Genomic DNA, 21,740 nt, shown 5'->3' with positions numbered 1-21,740 from the left:
ACTGGGTTGAGCTAGCATGTTAGCAGAGCAGATCTAAACTTGACCTCCTATCCCAGTCAAGACAAGGGCTTGTGGATGCACATTTACAGGCAGCTTGTGGGCAAGAGGGGCCACGTTTTGCATGTTGCAAAGGCCCAAGCAACACCAAGGGAAATCAAACTGCGCCCAGTCCCACAAAGCATCCCCCCTCCCCAACCTCTTACCTCTGCCAAGGCTGCAAGTTGATCCAATGCTGAGTTCTACCTTTCTCAGCGTGAGACCAAAGGCAATCAGCCTGTGGCTCAGAGTGCTGCATAAGACTGGTAGGTGGCCTATTTACCTGCCTCCTAGGTAATCCCCTCTCAATGGAACTGCCTGCAGGCTGTTTGCTGGAATTCCAGAGCAAGTGATTGGCAAGTTTTAAGCAGGGGGCTGAAGAGGCCACTGGAGCAGTAAAAGGAAACTCAAAGATTGCACCAGGCTAGAGGAAGCTCCTAGTCAGCCTGGCTTCAGGGAAACTATAGAGGAGTTCAAACAATTTAACTGTGAATATAAAGCAGATTAACCATTCCAGATTAGCTCCCTGTGTGAACTGCTCTTACACTGAATCAGTTGAAACAGCTCCCAGTGACAAATAATAAATCAATCTGAAACAGCAGCAGCCCCTGAAGTTTGCTGCAGAAATGACAGCAGGAACTCTACTTTGCAGCTGGGAGGTTCTGGGAGCAGGCAAGTCTACGCATGTTAGTTCTGCTCACGGTAAGGCATTAGAAGGAGATATGTGGCCGTGGCAGCATGAGCATTGGCTTGGCCTAGCCACCTGGGACCAAATCACCCAACCCTTCGGTTACCTATGTGGGTGGCTCACCTGAGCAGCTGCCCGTGCAGCCACAGCCTCTCTCACACTAGCTCAGAGCACTTACGTGATGGGCTCCCCACGCAGGGGTGCACACCCCCCAGCCACAGTGTACACATGCCCTCAGTGAGGCAGGAGAGACTAATGTTAATTCACTTAATTACAAACTAATAGTTACCTTGGTCTCCCGTTGAAAGACTGCATTTTTCAATCATGGTTGATTACACCTAGCAGATCAGTCACTCACTGTATTTTTCTAACATCTGCCTTTTTTTTCCTCCTCTTCTTTTCTATTCCTCCTCCTTCTGTGAAGTCTCTCTAGAAGCATCCCTCACCCTGCCACTCGTCTCCTCTAGACCTTTCTCTTTCTAGCCATCTTCACTCCTACAACAGAAAGACACAATAATTTTTTTTTATTTCATTTAACATGGGGTTGGGTTGACCCATTTGTATTCCCTTCCCATCTGCATTACTACAAACTGGTGGGAAAAAACAATGATATTTTCCCCTCAAGGAACGTCAGACAAAAAAGTCTTTACATAGTTTCACAGATCTAAGGCCAGAAGGGACCATCTGGTCAACCAGTCTGACCTCCTGCATACCACAAGCCCTGATACCCATCTATCAAGCCCACACATTGTAGTTAGTCTGAAATACTCCAAAAACGGTCCGGGGGGGGGGGGGGGGTGGGGGGGAGGGGAATCTGGACTATCTAGTTGAAGTTCTGAAAACCACTTCAAAATAAACATGTGTCAACTCACATTTTTGTTTGTTTTTTAAAAAAAAGACTGCGACTCTTATTAAGAAATGTGGCCACCCTTTTCAGCATACTCAGAGGGGGATGGCAAGCCAGAATCTTTAGCCAGGTTTTTTAACCAGATCCTGAATAATCAACGTATGATGTAGCATGTTAACATTGTTTCACAATTTTGCCTTAATAAACAGTTATTACTGACCAACATTTTAAGTCAACATGAAAAAAAATCTTTTGTTTCCAGTCCCCATTTTGATTAAAACATTTTTTCATTTTGGGGGAGGATTAAACAAAAAACAAAACAATTTAAACAAAATTATTTTCTCTACTTGACATTTCAACCAGATAGCATCATTTTGTCTTGTGAGGATTTTTAATGGAAAAATGAAATGACATTTTAAGTTAAAATATGTATTATGAATCATTTTGTTTCAGACTTGTTTCTTCTGGGTTTGGGGGTTATTTTGGTGTGGATGTTTGACTTTCTGTCTGTTTGGAGTTTTGGTTTCAATCATAATGACATTTTACACAAAAAAACTTGTTTCTAATCAATATTTTGATTAAAGTATCATTTTAAGGGTTTATGATTTTTAAAAACAAACACACCTAGCTGGAATTTAAGTCAAAACAAAACAAAAAAAACCCCTCAATTCTCATTTCAACTGAGATAACATTTTCATTTGCTTTTAATTAACAGTTTTAAAAAATAAAATGAGATTTTAAGGCAAAACTACTGTTTTTCTTTTCAAACCTTGACTTGCGATGAAATTCCCTGCAGGGCAAACCAAACGTTTTTCATTCAAATGGACATTTCCTGTGAAGTGTTCAGTTTTGACAACTCTATTGTTCACCAAAATCTTTCCACATAAAAAAATTCTGATAAACGCTCTTTCTTGCTCTAGTCTAGGTAATGCTGCATGATTCTTTGTCTCTCTCTAGTGGCCAAAGTATGTCTAGAAGTTAGAGCCTCGGAGCTCTAGTCTAGTGGTTCTTTAGCTACGTGGCTCTTAACTATTTCCAGATTGCAAGAGCTTTTACCCAGGTCAGGGACCAATCCAACCAGGACTCTCCCTTTTGAGGTTACAAGCTGCAAGCTTCAAATCTATATATAAGCTTTTCCTGGCGGACGACAGAATGACATCACGACAGAATGACGTGATCAGCATCAACAGGCTCCCTCAGCAAAGCGAAAGTGGCCAGAGAGAGGGGGTAGGCAAGCCTAGTAAGCAGAGGATGCAGCCCCCTGGTATTCTTTAAAATCCAACTTGTGCTTTAAGGTCTAGAGGTCCCATGTTCACTCAACCAGGGGCATTATTAAAATGGGTTCTTCCTTTCTTCTGCATAACTACCACCCCAGAGTCCTGGCAGGACTCTCCCCTTCACTTTCAGTGCAGGCATCCCTATTCGATCCTCTAATAGGGAATTGGTGAACTCTTTCAATGCAGGAGCAAGAACAGACTGCAGCTCCCCATGCCATAGCTGAATAGTGCAGAGAAACTTCAGAACTCAAGCCAGCACAGCTGACACCAAGATACATGTCATTTTCAAGAGTAGACTGTCCCTTTAAATTCATAGTAGCTGTTAACATGGATTCCTCATGTGCCCATTCTCTTCTCTGGGCCATCACACCCTTCATGATGCCCCATGGCCATGGCCTCCCCAAGAGGGGAAACCATGGTAGATGTAGTAAGCAGATGTAGAGTGCTCAGCATGTAGAGGAGAACTGAAACATGTGAACTACAGCTCCCATGAGGCTCCATGGCACTATTTCTAATAGAGATTCAATCTTTGAACTTTTTAAAAAATCCACTGGAACCTTTCACCCCCTGTGCAATTCATCCCCTATGCAATTCAATTTTCCAGTCCATTCTCTGGCTCACGAGACAGCATGCATTAGGCATTAGATCAAGTTACACATGGCTCTGCTGAGCTTAGAAGGACATGGGGAAGGACCCAGTTACCTAATTTACAGGGCGGAAAAGCTCATTCCATTGAATACAGCCGTGCAGCAATGCAACTTAGACTTTCTCACTTGGGTATCTACTGCTTAGCTCTCAGCACTGAATAAAATTAAAGAGAAGTTAACTTTTGGCCTTTGCTATGTAGGTCAAACACAGCAGGTGGCTTGAACCTGATCTTTGCGGAGTTAACTGTTGCCAAGATTCCCTGCTGTCCAGACTCTTTCACCAAGCTGTCATCTGCAATTGAATCAGAGCAGATATGAAGCGATGAGCAGGCACCAGTTTTTTTGCTAGCTAAAATCCTTGGGTACTTTTATCGGGGTGCTCATTTAAACCTCTTGCCCACTTTAATTGGACATATGCCCCCATGAGGCAAGGAGTTAAGGCTTAAGCTATTTTCACAACACAGAAAGACTATGGGCTTGTTCATACTCCAAATGCTTTGCCAGAACAGTTACACTAGGATCGCTGTGCCAGTAAAGCCCATAGTAGAGATGCAGTGTAAGCAGACAGGGGTTCTTCTGCCGGCCCAGTGACACCACCTCCCTGAACACCCTATGGCAACAGAAGCCATCTTCTGTCCACACAGGTGTCTGCTTTGGAGGGCTTGCTGACACTGCTATGTAGGCAAAAGGGTGCAACTCCTAGCTGATTGCATAACTAGCCCATGCACAAAGTGCAGGTCTACACTTACCGGGAGATTGGAGCTGTGGCAATCTATCCACTGGGGGTTGATTTAGCGGGTCTAGTAAAGACCCACTAAATTGAGGACCAATCACTCTCCTGTCGACTCTGGTACTCTACCAGAATGAGGAGCCTAAGGGGAGTCATCATGAGAGTTTTCCCCATCGATACACCACAGTGGAGACCCCCTAGCAACTCAACCTAAGGTACATCAACTCCAGCTATACTCTTCACGTAGAGTTATGTGCCTGAGGTCGGCATTGTCCCGTAGCATAGGCCTGCACTAAGGCTGTACTGCTCTACCGGTACAGTTAAAACTACAATCCTCTGCTCTAGCATGGACTCCGTTATGCCAGTATGAAAGTGCTTATAGCAGCACAGCGCACATCAGTACAGGAAGGGCAGTTAGCCACCTTTATATAACTCTAGCAGAGTTCACAGTCGGGGGCAGGTGTTCAGATTGCTTTGCCTAGGCTGATGAACCTGCAGAATCACAAAGAGGTGTGAACAGCTACCCCATTCATCTCTGTGAATGAGGCGAATGCGATGACAAAGCCAGAAGGGACCACTTTGAGCATCTAGCCTGGCCTCTTGGACACACAGGCCATAGGGATTCCTTGAATTAACAGCTGGCTGAACTAGAGCAGAGCTTTTAGGAATACATCCGATCTTGATTTTAAAATTGCCAGGGACAGTGACTCCACCACCGCCCTTGGTAAATTGTGCCAGGAGTTCCCCTCATTGCTGCGCACCGCTGAGCCCGCAGAGAACTAGAACAATAGCTTGGAGAGGTGTGAGCTGCACCATTCATCTCAGTCAAAGGTCAGCTCAGCTGCCCAGCAAACACCAGCTATGCACAGTAAGATCACAGTCAAACACGCGGCTACGTTCCACCCCAGAGACAGCTACATGTCAGCAGCGGCGGAAGCAACAGCCGTGCAGCTTGTATTCCAGTTACGTATTTCCAAAGTGCCCAGGGGAATTCAAGATTAAAGGAATTTTATGAGACACACAGTTGTTAGTGTAATAAGAAGCTTGTTGTAAACTCCCACTGGGCACATTAGAAGGGCTACAAATGGAAGCAAATTAGGTGAGTGGCCTGGGCTACACTGTATCTACTGTTTTCTTTTCAACCTGGTTTCCTTTGTTTCTTCCAAAAGCCTGTTTACTGTGCAGTTTTGCTCTGCAAAAGGGACACGAAAGGGGCCATTGTGTGCGGTATGTTTATTGTCTCTGACTACAGCTATTTGCTCAGTCGGCAAATAAAAGAGATCAGGCCCAACTGCTAGCTCTGCAAATTTAACTCAACTGCGTATCAGTGGCACATTAAGTCCTGAGATCTAGTCCCAAGACATGAGACCTGGCTTCCATCCCTGGCTCTGTCACTGACCTGCGCTGTGAGCCTGAGCAGGCCCTTTTCCCTTTCTGTGCCTCAGCTTCCCCACTATGTCTTCTTAGACTGTAATCTTGTTGGGGCAAGGGCTGTCCTTCACAGTGTGTCTGGGCAATGCCTAGTGGGACAGGGCCTTGATCTTCAATGGGACTTTATGTGTACAGTGCTACTAGAAGGACATGTGTGGTCAAACAGAGCAGAGGAACAGGAAATCAGGACTTTTGGGGTATTCCCCACTCTAGAAGTGTAGTTAAAACAGAGCCTTCAAAACCAGGCTGCCAACTTCCAGTCCCCTTAGGTGTTTAGGGAGATGGTAAGTCCTGGATAAACATGGACCATCTTGATCAACACAGACTCCCTTTGTGAACATGGTCATGTCACATCTCTCCATGCCTCAGTTACTCTATCTATAAAATGGAAATAATATGGACCTCTCTCACTGTTGGGGAAGGCCATATTAATTAGTGCATCTAAAGCATGGGGGGGAGGGGAGGGACCTCAGGCCTGGAGGCCAGATGCAGCTCCCCAGCTTTCCTGAGTCCAGCCCCCAAGATTCAGCCCTGCCCCCCCAGCATTGGGAAGTTGTGCTGGCTCTCCAGCCCTCCCACTGCTCCACTGCAGGGCTAGCGCACACAATCTATTAGGCTGGGCCTCCCTAGGCTCTGGTGTGGGAGGAGAAGTGGGGAGTCTCTTTCTTCTTCTCAGTCGGGACCCACTTCTCACTCCTGTGCAGCCCCTGACTGATTATTCTGTGGGTCAGCAGCCCCTCTCTCCCCCTCTGCTCTAACGCTTCTGCTGAAACATGCCATAAACACCAAGTTTGACCCTTCAGGGTCTGCATTTACTAAAGAATTAACTTGCTGTTTATAGAAATGGATGGAAACTTTGCCTTCACTTCCTCCAGGAGGTGCCCTCCACTGGTGAGTAGACAGAGTTGCAATGGGAAATTCTCCTGCCTACATTCACAGGAAACAGGGAGATTGGATGCAGGGAGGTGCAGCACCCCCATTCTGACACCGCGAGTTTGCGCTCCAGAATCTCAGTTTGTATTTTTTTAAACCCAAGCTGTGCCGGGCTTGGGAATACAGGGAGTTATCCTGGGCTCGCCAACTGCCATTAGTCCAAGCTCTAGAGCTGATCAGACACACAGCCCGATATTCTGTGGGGCTTTCAGCTCAGGCCAATTGGCCTGGCTGGTAAGTGACCTACTTGAGAGTCCAACACCTTCCCACAATCCCCCCTTCTGCTCGGGACAGACAAGTTCTCCTGCGACCCACCAGGAGAGAAGTGAGAGTGGTGCAGCTTGCTGGAGCACAGAGAGCCTTGCCATGTGCCCCCAGAGACACTCTGGCCACACAGAAGGGAGAGCACAGTGCCAGTAAACCAGGGGACACAGTAGCTCAGTTGCCACTTTGCAGCATGGCCGCTCACACCCCGGTACTGATCCCTCTCATTAACTCGGCAGGGACAACCCGTTATTGCACCAACAGAACTCAAGAGAACACTGCTACTAGCAAGTGGATTGGCCCCATATCTTTAGGGTGGGTTTATTTTTCCCCAAGTGAAACAATGTAACAGTGGCCCCGTGGCCCAGGAGCCACAGTTCTCGGCTGGAGACTTGGATTCTACTTCCAGGTGTTCCACTGACTCACTGGTGAGCTTGGGCAGGTCTCAGCATTGCTCGGTGCCTCAGTTTCCCCACCTGTTAAATAGGAATAATGATCCATTTTGTAAGTGTTTTGATATGGAGAGTACTACGCAGTCACTGCATGTGGGAGGCAGGGCAAGGACATTAGCCTCTGCTATTTTACAGATGAGAAACTGAGGCACTGGGCAGCTAAGTGATGTGCTCAAAGTCACACAGGATGTCTGTGCGCAGAGCTGGAAATTGAACCCAAGTTTCCCCCACCCCGGCACACACCCTAGCCACTAAGCCACTTTCAGATAGTGCCCTGTGGCCCTGCCGCCCCAGTTCCCAGCCTCTCCCCCTCACCCACCAACCAAGCTGGGGCCAGAGCACTCTTTTATACTCCCAGTGGCAGCCAGGCATGTGGTCCCCATTCCAAGTGTGGGCTGATGATCTTCTCCCCAACAGCCTGTTCCTAAAGGGACTATTCCTCAGAACAGGGCTGTCTGACCCCAAAGCAACCCACCTGCTTGTTGCTCTTAAAGGGCCAGACCACCCTATTATGGCCCCTCTAGAATGCCTAGTCAATTCCGAGCTAAGTTCCTTGCTCATCTCCCAGCTCTTCCACATCAGTCACAGTCAATGCAGCCTACCACCAGGTTTTGGACTGTGCCTCCCAACTGCTGTGAAGACAAGAGGGTGAGAAGATACTTGGGAGACATATTTTTCGGACTGTGGGGCTGGTGGGACAGATGAGACTGGGAAAGTACTGCCTCTGGGACGCTCGCTCGCACCCTGCTGGATTCAGCAAAATCAGAGGCTAGCAGGGGCCATTCTGTTCATAGAGTCTGACCTTCTTCACAGCACAAGCCCATGGACCTCACTCGGCCATTCCTGCATTCGAGCCCTGGCGGACACAGCTAAAAGTAGAACCCAGGAGTCCTGGCTCCCAGCCAGACTCCCCTCACAGAGCTGGGAAGAGAAACCAAGAATCCTGACTTTCCCACTGCTCTCCCTAGAAACAGAACCCAGGAGCCTAGATCCCCAGTTCCAAACAGTAATCAACCCTCTCAGGCTTGTCTATACTTACCCAGAGATCTACACTCTGGGGATTGATCTTCTAGGGTTCGATTTAGCGGGTCTAGTAAGGACCCACTAAATCGACCGCTGATGGTGCTCCAGTCAACCTCAGAACTCCAGGAGGTCATAAGGAATGAGGGAGATGGCTGTGGGGCTCCCCAGTGCTGAGCCTCAGGGGCCAGATCCAGGCAAGTAGGGGGCCACATCCAGCCACCAGGCCTGAGGTTCCCCACCCCTGCACTAGACTCCTCCCAGAGCCAGGGACTGATCCTAGAAGTCCTGACTCCCCGCCTGTTACTCTGTCCACTGACCAACAAAGGCTTGTGAGGGAAGGAAGGCACCTTGTTCATACAATCCTACTAGCTATGCAAAGGCAGTGCCCATACTCCTAGACTGCACTGAGCAGTCATGCATCTGAAAGCAATCTAGGCTAACATCCAGTGAACGTGAATGTAGATCCACGGCACAACTCATTGGCCTGACAAACAAATCATAACAACAGTACAGTCTGCCTGAGAGCAAGGCCCCTATGGTGCCAGGTGTCTTACAGACCCCTGCTGACATCATCACACTGGGCACTGCAGATAGACACAGTCCCTGCCCTGAGGTGCTCAGTGTCTGCTTATAAGAACAAGCTACATCAGCGTTAGGCAGAATACACAATAGAAGTTGGGCCAATTCTATTCAAGAGGAACGGAATCTGCATGTACAGCCACCTTTAGCTGGAAGCATTCATGTGGGTCCATTTAAGTGGTTCAAATAGTCTCCCAGTTAAAGGAATAAGAGCACAAAACTAGGATAAAGCCTGAATCAGTACTTTGCGACAAAGATCTCATTCTTCTAAATCTCCCAGGACTGTGCATGGCTGCAGGATTAAAGGACTGAGCTGGCGCACAAGAATTCTTGCCTCATTTGAAAGCCAAATGAAAGGGGGGGGGGGGAACGTTTGAAGCATCAGATACAAGGCGCTGCCAGAACGCCACTGAATTTAAGCAGAATAAAGAGCTCAGCTGTATGAGCAACTGGAAACGGAGCCCTGCTGCTCCCAGAAATATGTGCAGTCCAATTCATGCCGCTAGAGCAAGCCGCCTACCCAGCTGCCTCTGGCCTGCCCTTTGCTGCAGTGTCCCGGAACAGAACTTTCCAAACGTCTCATTGGGGATTTCCCTAATTTTCAGAAAGCACCGAGCCCTTGCTCTTGTAAAGAGAGGCCCTTTTTAAGAAGCCTGAGGATGAGCAGAGCCATGAGATTGACACTCCAAGATCTCTGGGCATGTCTGAAAATCCTGCCCCCTCTCTCCAGAAGATTAGTGGCTACTCACCTTCAGTTCAGATGATGGCAGATTATAACAAGATGGTTTTTCTACAGCCATATTGGAAGGCCTTAAATGAAACCCTTCTTCTGCAGCCAGACTGAAGAGCAGCAGCCATTAGCTGTAAAGCCTGGGGTCACATACTCACATTCCATCTAAATTGCATTAAAACAGTGTCACACCAAGCTGAGAGAAGGATCCTATCCTAATAGCCCCCACTGTCACCAGGTAACAAAACAGATATCAAAATGGGGAGAGAAAACTTAGTTAACAGCATTTCGTCTGGCAAGAAACTGCAAAGCAGCGAAGACAAAGTCAAAGGTGTTTCAGGGCATGTCTCCGCTACAAACTTAAATGGACGTATATTAGGTCTACTCACAGAGGCGCATGTCCACACTACACTCCTTCGGGCATGGATGTATGCGCTTCCACTGACCTAAGGGGGCACTGTGGGGAGCTAAGAGCCCGTTCTCCCTGCTCTGCTGGCAGCTCCTTGCTGGGAACCTGGCTGCACCACAGGCTCCTAGCAAGCTCCTTCCTCCTGGTCCCTATTTCCCACCAGGAGCGGGGGAACACTCCCCACAGCTTCCCTCCACCCTCTTCTCCACTAGGAGCACAGGGAAGCTGCCCAGGACTTTTTGCTTCCTGGGAACAGGATCCAATTGCCCTAAATTCTCCTCCTGCCACCCAGCTCCCTGCTCACCCAGCTGTGAAATCGACAAGGCTGCCTGACTCCTGGCAAAGAGCAAGCTGCTCAGGCTTATCACCCTGACACCGAGCCCAGCGTGGGTGGGGTGGGGGGGGGGGGGGAGGAGGGGAAGGGGGAGATTCCCAGCTCTCCAGGGGAGACCAGAGCAGATGGGCTCTAGCTGCCCAGTATTCTTATCAATTTCACAGCAGGAGTCATGAAATTGACAAGGCAGCTGATGTGAAGGACACGCTGTCTACACAGACACTGTCACCCTAATTGCATAGCCCTGGCAGAAGTGGCGTTGTTATGCCAGTGTAGTGGGGCACTTATATCAGTGGAAGGAAGGCTGCAGTGTGGACACTGACACGATCAGGTGGACATAAGTTGCCTTATATCGAGCTAACTGTATGATACAGATCAGCCCTAGTCTCACATCTGTTCCTTCACTTGGATGAGCTGCTGAACATCTAAAAGCTGATGAAAGCCAACTGGTCTGAAAACGAGCACATGCTCATTTCCTTTTGGGTCAACATCTTCTTCCCTTGTGTGGAACAAACCACATTTCCATGAAGGTTTAGAAATCAGAGGGATTTCCAGGAACCAGTGACACTGAGGCCAAATAACCACTGGAGCCCAGGGATGTGGACGTCTCACTATTTCCTTGTGCTCCTCACTGGGTCCGTATGCATCTGCTGTCCCTTGGAAGCGGTTTGAGGCAGAGCCTGTCTCTCATGGTGTCTCAGGACAGCACCCAGCACAATGGGGGCTCTAGCTTGGCCCGGGCCTGCACAGTGCCTGGTGCGGCGTAGGCCTCCAATCTGCCGAGTGCTGTGCAGCGTCTGGCCTGAAGGGCCTCGATCTCACAAGAAGATCGAAATGGAAGGGAACTCCTGGCTCTTCAAGTCCAGGCCCCTACTATCATAGCCAACCATGCCTCAGAATCTGAGGAGCACCTGGCCTAACGAGTCTGGGCCCCTACTTCATTGTTCCAGGCCTCTAACCACTGTCCTCAGGCAGTAATAATTGCCTTTGCCTCTCTGATTCTTCAAGGTCCTGTGTTTTTCCCCACTGACTCCAGACTCCTCCCACCTTTTCCCCCAGCCTGCTTCCCATGCTGTCACACATGGGCAAGCTTGCCTCAAACTGCCTAATGCAGGGCCTGATACTGTGATGGACTGAGTGCCATCAGCTGCCTGGGTAGAAATATGTGGGTTGTGCTGAGGCCATGCAGTAACTTACAGGGTTCCAGCCCAAACATCTGGGGAGAAAAGAGTATTCAGTTGTTATGAATTATCCTTTTTGATGCCATTTCATTTCCAATTGCTGCAACTTAACGTGTGTGTGTGTGTGTGTGTGTGTGTGTGTGTGTGTGTGTGTGTGTGTGTGTGTGTGTGTGTGTGTGAGAGAGAGAGAGAGAGTGAGTCAGACAGACAGACACTTCCAGCCCATGGAGAGAGATACTAGAGTGAAAACAAAGGCATAAAGGAATGAATCATACAGCTGCAGGAAATGCCAGTTTAGAGATGAGCAGCCCCCAGAGTCCATTCATTGCACGTTTGTTATACTGGCTAATTTAAAGAGCTTTTCCAAATGTATTCACTACAAGGCAATATGGTTCGGGGGTAGCCCCAGGCGCTAGGCACTACACTGAGATCAGGGAGGCCCCCTCCCTGCTAGGTGCCATACAGGCCCATCCCTCTGACCAATAGCAAGGGGAGCTACATGGACCTATAACGAGACAGGCCTTACTTACCCCAAAGATCTTACAGTCTAATACAACAGAGAGGGGAAACTGAGGACCCAAGAGAGATTACCCAAGATCAGTGACAAGCACACTGCCAGGCACTGTTCTGGGCCATAGGCTCTACATCACAAAGCCACCAAGGAAGAATTTTGAGCCCTGATTTTAGGCCACATGTGGGCATAAAGTAGTGACATCACCACTAGTCATGCTCCATAAATCAACTGTACACAGAAGTGACACCAAACACTAATTCAAACCCTTGGAAAATGTTAACTGACTCACTCCTGGTGCCATTTAGCATAGGAATGAATGACAGGCATCCATCTGTCACTACTGGCACCAAACTACTAATGCTACCCTTGCCAATTGTTTATGTGCTTAGATGCATCCTAAGGCTCTGTCTAGACTTGAACGTGCAGTTGGGATGAAGTTGTGACAGTTCCCCCTCCCCCCCGCAATACTTTATAAAACATAGTGTTATGAATGTCAATATGCATAACTCAGAGATGATTTAAACAAAATACCTCATGTAACCTATCAATGTTAATGTTACAATCTGCTGGATCTGTGTATCCTATTGTGGTGCATGTATCATTCTTGTATGTGAAGTTAGAAATATGAACTATGAGACTGCTTATAGTTTTAAAATGTGCTAATGAGAGCCATTACTGGTGCCAACTTAGCGACTTGGGGTACATCTACACAGCAACGTTATTTTGAAATAACTAGCTTTATTTTGGAATAACTTAGTCCGTACCTACACAGCATTTTGAAATAATGTTGAAATCCTGTCAAGCTAAAGGACTTTTTACTCTGGCTCCTGCAACCCTCATTGTACAAGGAGTAAGGGAAGTCGGAGGAAGGGTGCTCTGTTTTGAAATAAGTGCTGAGTAGACACTCCCTATTTCAAAATAAGCTACCCAATTAACGTAGTTCAATTTGCATAGCTTATTTCGAGTTAAGCCCTGCTGTGTAGACGCACCCTCTGTGATCAGTTTAAAGACTTGTAAACAGCCTTGTTTATCCTGTAAGTCCTAAGGTGATTGGACTAGTAAGACAGGTGCCCTACCATCTGACAGAGGGATTCCATTTTGACCCAGGTATTTTTCCATGGAAAGGGGAATGTAGAACAAAAAATTCCCACCCTGGGGAAAAGACTATTTAAGCAAGGGGAGGTTATCAGCCCTTTGTCTTCAGCTGGTATGACACACTCCAAAGAGGGTCAAGATAAAAGAAGTGGTCTCTGACCTGAAGATTATGCCTAGAACAAAATAGTTCTTTAGAGAATCTGCTTGCAGTAAGTTTTTCAGTGAATTAGAACTCGCTATGTGTTTTCTTTTCATTTTAACTTATTAACTTATTTTGATCTGTCTGTTTTCACTTGTAACTACTTAAATCCTACTGTTTGTACTTCTTAGAACATTTTTGTTTACTATCAGGCTCCGTGTAAATAATTGTTACCTGGGGAAAATGACCAGTGTGCATACCTCTCTTTCATTGATAAAGAAGGTGAACATCCTCATGAGCTTTCCTTGTGTAAAACTTATAAAGAGAAAGATGGATTTATTTGTGGTTTTTATCCCTTTTAAGGGTTGGTTTCCTGGGTGCTATGCCCTAGAATGGCATTCTCCCAGAGCTGAAGTGGTTCAGTGTCTGCACTGCTCTTCATGGCTGTGGAAACTCCAACTCTGTGCCTTGCTTGGGGGAAACCAGAGAATCTGGCCCAGCAAGAGAAGGTGGTGGGGAGCCCCAGAGAGCAAGAAGGCAGGTGCCAGTAGCATAATCAACACACTGGAGAATAATCCCAAGGGGTCTTTTGTGACTACACATCAATCATCCAGAGCTGTAGAAATAAATGAGTTTTCAATTCTGTGGCCAAACCAGGTAGGGGAAATAAAAAATTGGTTTTGGGTTGATCAGAAATGAAATTTTTTAGGGTTTTTTTTTTTAAAAGAAATGATAAAAAATTCAAAACAAAATGTTTTGTTTAATTTGAGATTTTTTTGAAACTTTTTTTTCCAACAAAACTGAAGAAAAAATGAGTCATTTTGAAATTCAATTTTTTTTTTTTTTTGTATTTTCAAAGTGAAACAATCTGGTTTGACACACATTCGTGAAACATTTCAGTCAACAAACCTGCATTTTATGGCAAAAACAAGTTTCACCTGAAAAATTCTGCCCATCTCTACTGTTAAACAGCACAATGGAAATTCTAATGAGGACACTTCAAACGGCTTATTCCCAGGATCCAAGTAACATCACTGTGAAGTGGCATGCAGGCATTTGACAAAGGTTTGTTCCCATTCCTGGCCATGACAAATAGGTCAATCCAAGATTTGCTATGCGTGTCTAGAGATTGTGGCACTGAAGTTAACTCGCTTTAACATTTTTGCAAATGCTGCCTAATAATAATACCTCTCCTACCTAGAGTTTTTCTTCAGTAGATCTCAATGCACTTTAAAAAGGAGGTCAATATGATTACTAGTTTGGTAGCTGAAAGCATGGGACATCTTGCAGGGGTAATTCTGGAAGTCATGTGGACCGAACAGCCAAAAATGGCTGAGAACTTAGAACATTGGCTGATAACAGGTGATGACTGAAACTGGTGGAACTCTCAGTCAAGCTCATAGCTATTTCCATCACTTAATGCTGACTTAAGTCACTCAGACATCAGTGACACCCAGACTCACAATTCTGGTACCTTATTCTGAAGATTCCCATTTTACAGATGAAGAAACTGAGTAGAAAGTGGTTTGCCCAAGGCCATGCAGCAGGCCAGTGGCAGAACCAGGAAAGAACCTGATTCCCAGTCCAGTGCAGTACCCATCATACTGGTGTACACTGCCTCATACAGTCTACAAACTTGAAGCAGTACGGTCTAGTGGTTAATGCACCAGACTAGGAGGCAGACTCCTCTGATCTAGCCCCAGCTCCGCCACCTATCTACTGTGGGACCTTAAGTAAATCACTTCCCTTCTTTGTGCCTCAGTTTCTCCTCCCAAGCTTTGTCTATTTAGAATGTGGTTTTATGAGGGATAGGGGCTGTCTCTTGCAGCACCCAGCATGGAATCTCTAGTGCTACCGTAAGGAAAAGGAGTTTGGTCTCGTGCCAGGTATCACACAGACCCATAATGAGAGAGTTCCTACTCTGTGAAGCATTTACTCTTAGAACTCAGCAGTCCTGAGTCCCAAACCAGTGCTGTAGCTAGTAGGCCACATGGTCTCATTTGGTTTTGTAATTTGACTGCCGAGGGGCATATCGATTGTGAGAGCGCATTCTTTGCAAGCAATATACAAACCAAACCAGATTATTCAGAGAGGTGATTACTCTTCCCAGACGGCACAGAGGGAATGCAACAGAGATGTAAAGTCAAGCAGCTTTAGAAGCCAACCAACGTGCCTGTGTGAGGAGAGTTTGAGTAAGGAAAGCAGAAGAGACCTACGTTCAGAGAGCCTGCGCCTCGCTTCTAGTGCATTGGGATCGTGGGCAAGAAACACGGCGCTGTCTCTGATCCAAGCTGGGTTTCCAGAAGGGGAAAAGCTTTATCCTGCAGAGACAAAAGAAGAAAGTTAAGGGAAGCAAAACAACAATAAGCGAGCCAGGGAGAGTTGTGCTGAGAATAGCAATTGGAACAGAGATGCAATTGCTGAGGGAATAGAAAACCCAGGGCTTTGGGACTCAGGGCAGGAAGAAACCTCTCTGGAATCAGTGAGTCCAGTCCCTGCTGTTGCAGGCAACCTCATAGGATCCTGGCCAGAAACTTATCAGTGTTGGTTCCTTTGCTCCTCCGGAGCCTCCTTCTCATTTCTAGCTAAAACTAATTATTGGCCCGTTTATGCCCATTTGTTCTTGTGCCAAAATTATTTCTGAGCTTCAGTAGCTCTTCTCCCTCCCTGAGATATCTGCTCGAAAGCATTCCTACAGAGCAATCAGATCCCCTCTACGCTTCAAGGGGAACGGACAGTCATCAGACCACGGGTTGCTCATCTAGAGAGGCTGGAAGGTCCAGTGGTGAGGATGTGAGCCTGCAGCCCGGGAAACCTAATCCACCATGCTGGGCAAGGCATTTTGGCCTGGTGTGTGCACACACACATGCACAGAGCTGGAGTGACAAGACAGCAAGGGGGAGGGGAAGGAGTGGAGGTATATTTGCATATAAGACAAAATCCCTCGTATCAAGACAGTGCCAATAATATCAGGATGTCAGGTCACTTTACACAGACTTATTCAGCAAGAGCTCCTCCTCCCTGCTTTCTTTGCTTAAGCCTGGTCTATGCACAGATTCTGTACCAGTGTAATGGGCCGGATTACGGTAGTGCCCAGGAGCCCCAGCTATGGACCACTGCACTAGGAGCTGTGCAAATACCAAACAAAAGATGGTTTCTGCCCCAAAGAGCTTCCAATTGGAGGGCTTTTGTACATAGCAAAACTGACGGGCGGTAGGGATTTTGGAATAACTTTTCTGCAGTAGCTTCAGGGGGTAGCCGAGTCAGTCTGTTACAGAAAAAAACCCAACAAATGGTCTGGTAGCACTTTATAGACTAACAAAACATGTAGATGGTATCATGAGCTTTCGTGGGCACAGCCCACTTCTTCAGATGACCGGAGTTATTCCACAAGAGCTCCCACAATGGATGCTCTTATTCTAGAACTAGGGTGTTTTTTTCATGGTTCACTTTAATCCACTTTCAAAACTGATTCCAGGACAAAAGCCTTCCCCAGGAATTACTCCACAATTGATGCAAATTATAAAGCTAGAAGGGGCCACTACGATCATCTAGTTGGGGGGGGGGGGGGCAATAATTTTCACAGGGAAGCCACTTAATGAATTTTGGTAAGTGGCCATGGGCCAGCAGAAGGGGCCCGGCTGAGGACTAGCCTCCCCCCAGAATTGTCTGGGGCCAAAGGTTTTGAATTAAATACACAGCAAAGGGCTCGCAGCTCCTGGCCTCCCTACTATCACCTGGCAGCCTCCCGCATTGCTGCAGCTAGTTAAAGGGCTTGTTGCTCTGGCCCCTGCCAGACTGAGAACCGTGGGACATTTAAAATGGATCCTGCTGCCTCAGCCATTGCCTGGAAATTCTGTGGCACAGGCAGCAGGATATAAATTGAAAGTGGTCAGATGCAGCCCACAGGCCAGATCCAAGTGTTAGGCAGACAGATCTGGCCCCCGGGCCACATCTTGCCGAGCCCTGATGGAGTGCGACCTCCTGCACAGCAGAGGCCCCACAGGGCTGACCTGAATTAATTCCTAGCATGGACCTTTTAGAAAACAACCTCCAGTCTTGATTGAAAAGTGGCCAGGGCTGAAGCACCTACCCTAGCCCTTGGGAAATTGTTTCACTAGTTTAATAACCCTCATGGTTACTGGGGAGAGGGGAGCTTATTCCTAGTCTGAACTGTCCAGCTGCAGCTTCCAGCCGCTGGATCTTGCTGCCTTTGTCTCCCAGATTGCCTTCTAGCATTTTAAAGGCTATGTCTACACTGGCCACAATTTCCGGAAAAGCCATGCAAATCAGGTAAGTCAGGATAGGGAAATCCGCGGGGGATTTAACTATCCCCCGCGGATTTAAATAAACATGTCCGCCGCTTTTTTTCCCAGCTTGGGGAAAAGCCGGAAAAAAAGCGTCTAGACTGGTGCGATCCTCCGGAATAAAGCCCTTTTCCGGAGGATCTCTTATTCCTAATTCAAAGTAGGAATAAGAGATCCTCCAGAAAAGGGCTTTATTCCGGAGGATCGCGCCAGTCTAGACACTTTTTTTCCGGCTTTTCCCCAAGCCGGAAAAAAAGCGGCGGACATGTTTATTTAAATCCGCGGGGGATACTTAAATCCCCCGCGGATTTCCCTATCCTGACTTACCTGATTTGCATGGCTTTTCCGGAAATTGTGGCCAGTGTAGACATAGCCAAAATGTACACCCCATTGCCCTGCACAGACAAACCCTGCACAGTAAATGAGAGGCAACAGGTGGATACGGAGAAACGGCCAGCAGCTATACCAGGATAAAGGTGCCTTGCACCAATACAGCCGATTCTCCTTCCCACTCAGGAATTGCTTTACCAGCACAAGCACTTGTATCCGCAATAGGGGGTCCTGGGAGGCTCCCAGCACAACAGGGCCCCTGGTCTCAGTTGTAACTTCCAGTCACCACCATAACACAACAGCAGCTCACAGCCTGATCCGAATGATGAACAAGGACCAGGCAGCTGGGAGAAGCTATTTCAGTATTGAACAAGACACCACAGCTGTTACCAAGCTCGAAATGCATGGAGGGAGAGGGAAAGGCTGGAGTCAGAAAGTTAAGGAATCCAGACAGGAAGAACAGGATTTAACTGAACATCAGCTGGGGCCTTTTCTCGCAGCTGTCACACTTACTGAGCTTGTGCAGCGGCGCTTTGACACACAGAGACTGGACTGGCATCAACTGCCGGAGACAAGCTGACAGTCAGACACAAGAAGGGCAGATGCAACAATTCAAGAGACTCTAACAGGCACTATGGCTGTGTCTACACTGGCACCTTTTTCCGGAAATGCTTAAAACGGAACAGTTTTCCATTATAAGTATTTCCGGAAAAAGAGTGTCTACATTGGCAGGATGCTTTTCCGGAAAATCCCTTTTTCCGGAAAAGCATCTGTGGCCAATGTAGACGTGCTTTTCTGGAAAAAAGCCCCGATCGTCATTTTCGCGATCGGGGCTTTTTTGCGGAAAAGACGACTGTGCTGTCTACACTGGCCCTTTTCCGGAACAGTTTTCCGGAAAAAGGACTTTTGCCCAAGCGGGAGCAGCATAGTTTTTCCGGAAAAGCAGCTGATTTCTTACAGTAAATCGTCAGTGCTTTTCTGGAAATTCAAGGGGCCAGTGTAGACAGCTCGCAGCTTATTCCGGAAAAGTGGCTGCTTTTCCGGAATAAGTGGCCCAGTGTAGACACAGCCCTTGAGTGTACATGAAAGCAGCAAGCATCTGCTGCTACTGCTGACAAGGCAAACCATTCTGGGAGTCATATTGGGACTGTCAGATTGGATCAGACCAGGAATCCAGTTAGTTCAGCTCCCTGCCCTGTACTGTTGTAGCTGGCATGTTGGGCCCCTGATCTCAGTAGGAGAGTCTGTGTAGCAGGATGAGGGCCTCCCCCCATCTCAGTCAAGGAGACTAGGGATGTTACATTTCAATTAATCAGCGAATCGAGTAGTCAATGGAATTTCCATTAACTACTTGATTAGTTGATAAGGCGGGGAGGTGCAGTGGGGAACCTGGCACGAGCAGGGAGTGCTTCAGACCCCTCTCGCGCTGGGCTTTCTGCTACACCTTTGCCTCTCCTGCGCTCTCCCCCCGTCCGCCCCCACACACTACGGAAACGGTGCCGGGGTGAACTGGCTTTTAAGCCAGCTCTCCCCAGCACTGGCTCTTGATCTCCTGCCTTTGCTGCCTAGGCTTATTGGGTAGTCAACTATTCGACTACTCTTTTACATCCCTAAAAGAGACATGGTTGGTGTCAGGTGCTGCAAAATGGAGTTCTGATCTCGGTTGAGTGCTGTGTGGCACCGATCTATGAGTCTAGGCATAATCTGGCAGAACTACATCTTCCATGATGCATCATGGTCAGGGTCTCATCAGAGGCATGTTCCGTCAGAAAGAGGAGAGAAAGTGCCATGGAGGATGTAGTCCGGGAAGGAAGGTCTCTGTCTCTGTCTCTGTCTCTCTCTCTCTCTGAAATAAAACTTCCACGAGGCATCTAGAGGACAGCCCTGCATTTATACCCTCCTCAGGTGTCCTGACTTTTTCTTTAAAAGGGCAAATTGCTCCATACTTTCTGTCCCCCCTCCACATCCCCCCATTCGTACTGGCAAGTCCTGCTGCTGGCTGGATCCCTGCTTGCCAGCTGCCTGCCTACCAGCAGTGAATGGGGCGGCTGTCCAGTGGCTGACAATGGGGGTGGGTGTGCAAGGCTGGGGGTGGGACAAAGATGCACCATGTGAGGCCCTGGTGACTGATCACTGCAGCCTTCACTATGTGCTGGCTCGAGACATACCGAAGCGGTTGACAAAGGCTTCCCTTGTCGACCGCGGCGCGTCCAGACTGCCCCGCTGTGCCGCTAAACAGCTGATCGGCACAGCGCAGCGGCCATTTTGATGTAAATGAAGCAGCGATTATTTAAATCGCCGCTTCATTTTCCTATATCTAGTAAACTCATCTACATGGCTCTGTCGACAGAGCCATGTAGTCTAGACATACCCCTAGGGAGCACAGGGCTGATCTGTCCACTAGGCACTTGCCCCTGCCAACTCTTGGGCACCAGGAACCATTTAATGAAACAGGTTCCCTGGGCTCCAGTCACAATGTGGTTTTAGGGCTTAACCCCTTCCTGCCCACACTATAGCTGGGAGACAGGAGGTAGCTGGGTTATGCTGGTAGGCAGCCGCAGCAGCCTAGAGGTCTTAGCTGCTTCTGGACACTATGTAAGTTGTGTTGAGCAAGTGCAAGTATAGACACAGCCTATTACTGACAAAAGGAGTTCTGGTTAAGCATATTGGCTCAGAAATGCAAGACCAAAAGGAGCTATATTTCTTCCTGGCTTATGCATGAGAACCATTAGCTAAATTCCAGTTGTAGAGGCAAATTCTGCCTGCCTGAGTTACAGAGGGCAGACTATCATGGAAGAAAAAAATAGAAACCCAGGTTTACTCTCTGATCCCAGCAGTGGTGTGTTTACTAAGCACATTTGCTCTGCAGGCCTGGAGAGACAAACACATCCAGCTTTGCAGTGCTGGTGAGAGCCAATCCAACAGACCCTATCAATTCACATTCTCTCAGCTCTAAGGAACTTGCTGATGAATCTTCATTCCATGCTGCTCAGTCTGATTTCTCCCCATTGGCCCCAACTGCCCTCCTAGTGCTTTGACTCTTTCCTTCCACTATCTTCTTCAGCACATGCCCAGTCCTGCCCTTATCAGGGGAGACATGTTCATCCCTTGCTCTTTTTAATCTCTCCTGCAGTTTACCCTGGCAATTTTGAAGTGCTTCACAGCAACTGCGTGGAGCTACTACATCATATTATTACTGCAAAGGCTGCTCCAGGTTAAGGGCAGTTTTGTTTTCTTTTACTGACATAACTGGAGGTATAAGCCCTAGCATAGGCACAGTTATACCAGCAAGACCGTCCTTTTTTGTTCGTGACTGCTGTCTGCATTCCTAGCTCATAAGTGACCACTGCCATCATCTAGTCTGACCTGCATAATATGGGCCATAGGGCTGCTATGAATTAATTTCTGTTTGAAGTAGAGCTCTACAGGCAGTCCCCGGGTTACGTACAAGATAGGGACTGTAGGTTTGTTCTTAAGTTGAATCTGTATGTAAGTCGGAACTGGCATCCAGATTCAGCCACTGCTGAAACTGACCGTCAGTTCCGACTTACATACAGAATCAACTTAAGAACCCCAAGCGTCCCCAAGTCAGCTGCTGCTGAAACTGATCAGCAGCTGATTCCAGGAAGCCTGGGGCAGAGCAACTCTGCCTCGGGCTTCCTGTAGTCAGCGCTGGTCAGTTTCAGCAGCGGCTGACTTGGGGACGCCTGGGCCAGAGCAGCTGGGGTGCTGCGGCGTTGGTCCAGTAGCGCCACTCCTTGGCGCTACTGGACCAACCCAGCAGCACCCCAGCT

General features: G+C 47.7%; 1 protein-coding gene across 9 annotated transcripts in view; it reads right to left on the bottom strand.

Annotated features, from left to right (window-relative positions):
- PC (pyruvate carboxylase) overlaps positions 1–21,740 on the bottom strand; it is a 241,752-nt gene that overhangs the window by 184,341 nt on the left and 35,671 nt on the right. For 5 of the 9 annotated variants that reach the window (XM_075939017.2, XM_075939016.2, XM_075939020.2 and 2 more), the window contains one exon: positions 15,526–15,630. The gene's annotated coding sequence lies outside the window, so the exon portion shown is untranslated. Of the gene's footprint in view, positions 1–203; positions 354–1,013; positions 1,220–15,525; positions 15,631–21,740 lie in introns of those variants that run through there. The other 4 variants (XM_075939025.2, XM_075939019.2, XM_075939023.2 and 1 more) reach the window with 2 other exon arrangements.

The sequence above is a fragment of the Pelodiscus sinensis genome, chromosome 11 (genome assembly GCF_052426305.1).
Source record: "Pelodiscus sinensis isolate ZL-2025 chromosome 11, ASM5242630v1, whole genome shotgun sequence".
Lineage (NCBI taxonomy): Eukaryota > Metazoa > Chordata > Testudines > Trionychidae > Pelodiscus > Pelodiscus sinensis.
This window is presented reverse-complemented; position numbering and strand designations above follow the sequence as displayed.